This window comes from Octopus bimaculoides, chromosome 9 (assembly GCF_046866305.1).
Source record: "Octopus bimaculoides isolate indiv1 chromosome 9, ASM4686630v1, whole genome shotgun sequence".
Lineage (NCBI taxonomy): Eukaryota > Metazoa > Mollusca > Cephalopoda > Octopoda > Octopodidae > Octopus > Octopus bimaculoides.
Window position 1 is genome coordinate 6,741,751 of NC_142936.1, and position 2,500 is coordinate 6,744,250.

Sequence of the window (2,500 nt, forward strand, 5' to 3'; positions counted from 1 at the left end):
TATTTTGATGGAAAACTGTTAAAACTATATTATTCTCCTATTATTATCAGTATGAAATTTACTGTCACGCACATACTCACTTCGTATGGATGTACATATATAAATATAGATTAATAATTTCTTTGTATATTTCTGGCATGCTTCTACTGTATGTCTCACTCTCTCGAACGCTTCCGTATATTTTTGATTTTGTTTTGGTCTTGTTCTATGTGACGAGTACGTTGACAAAAATCGAGCAACAGAAATAAAAAAAAGAATGTCAGGGAGTATGTGAATGTGAGTAAGTGGGGCTGGTAGTTACACACACTTGTGAAAGAAATGGAGACACCTCCTGACCACGCTAGTCCGAGGTATAGTGCTATAATTCCTTAATATATTTTCAAGAAGAATTGAGAAAATTTAGAGCTACAGATTTAGACTACAGGATAATTATGAAACAGTGAAAAAAACTCGAGAACGTATCACATGAAATGAACACACGTCAAAACACCTATCTTATGTAAACTACCATAATTTTTTCTGCAAGCCAAACACACCAATTGCTTCTGAAGCCAGACTAAAAACAACAAATATGGCAGCGGTAATTGATACGATAATATCTTGGAAAGAAGACAGAGTTTGTGAAATGGCGAAAACACAAAACTGGTATATTATTTGCAAATCTGTTCGGTAAGATAAACAGGCATTGAGTGAACTCATTCGCGCGGTAAAAAGATACACACCAGTGTTACTATATTGGTCCACAGTTATTTGCGAGTCTCCTACCGAATTTTGTGATAAATGTACCTAGAATTATTTAAATAATTTGTTTCATTTCCCAACTAACTGCATTATTTCTCTCTCTCTCTCTCTCTCTCTCTCTCTCTCGGTATGTATATATGTATACAAATATATATAAAAAAATACATGTACATAACGATATATTTATTGCTTTATTGCCCACAAGGGGCTAAACATAGAGGGGACAAACAAGGACAGACAAAGGGATTAAGTCGATTACAACGACCTCAGCGCGAAACTGGTACTTATTTAATGGACAACGAAAGGATGAAATACAAGGTTGACCTCGGCGGAATTTGAACTCAGAACGAAACGGCAGACGACAGACCGCTAAACATTTCGCCCGGCGTGCTAACGGGTCTGCCAACTCGCCGCCCTATGCATAACGATATATAGACATATACATATAGATGTATATATGTATGAATATATGTATATATATGTATATATGTATGTACGTATACACTTATTTTCTTGTGAAAGCATTGAGTTGTAAATTAGTTGCGGGACAGTAGAGGGACAACTGAGAATCGTACAATATCCCCGTGGTAAATTTATTCTAATGTAAAAAAGAAGAGAATGCAACAAGGCGTCGTCGGATCTCGGCAATGTTAATCTGGATAATTATTTCAAGCCATTGCTGACAAAATATAATTTCTTTTCGACAATCGATATTTGCAGGAAGCAGACATTAACATTAGCAGAGAACATTTGATAAAGTGCACAGGCACGATCAATATGACATGAACTTACTGATGAACGCGACGTCAATCGTGTGAAACGAAAAGATATGTAAGAGAATGGATATAGCTATGGATACGAGACGGGGGGGGGGGTGAGATATTACGTTACGGTTCACTAAATTTTGACATGCGCCTTACATTAGAATATGTAAGGGTCAGTTATAGACTTCATTCTATCGCATCATCGATTCTTGAGTTGGAGCAATAAAGTTAAACGGTTATATTATACCATCGAGCGACGGTTCGCTAATACGCAAACGCTAAAACACATATAATTGTATGCTTGCTTTGATATACATATATACATACATACATACATAATACATACATATATATGTGTTTGATATATATATATATATGTGTTTGATGTGGAGATACAATGGCCCAGTGGTTAGGGCAGCGGACTCGCGGTCATAGGATCGCGGTTTCGATTCCCAGACCGGGCGTTGTGAGAGTTTATTGAGCTAAAACACCACGAAGCTCCGGCAGGGATGGTGGCGAACCCTGCTCTACTCTTTCACCACAACTTTCTCTTACTTCCTGTTTCTGTTGTGCATGTAATTCAAAGGGTCAGCCTTGTCACACTGTGTCACGCTGAATATCCCCGAGAACTACGTTAAGGGTACACGTGTCTGTGGAGTGCTCAGCCACTTGCACGTTAATTTCACGAGCAGGCTGTTCCGTTGATTGGATCAACTGGAAACCTCGACGTCGTAAGCGACGGAGTGCCAACAACAACATGTGTTTGATGTACAGCTGCACACACACATATATATGCACATGATATATATATATATATATATATCAAGAGAGAGAGAGAGAAACGCACATATATGCCCTGTAGAAACTGTTTTGGAAGTCATTAAGCCTGCTATTGTAAATATGGCTAACAATAATGTTTGGCGCTATTTTTGAATTCGTATAGCGGTGTTTCAATTTCATAGCAATTTAATATATAATAGAAAGTACGATTGCAT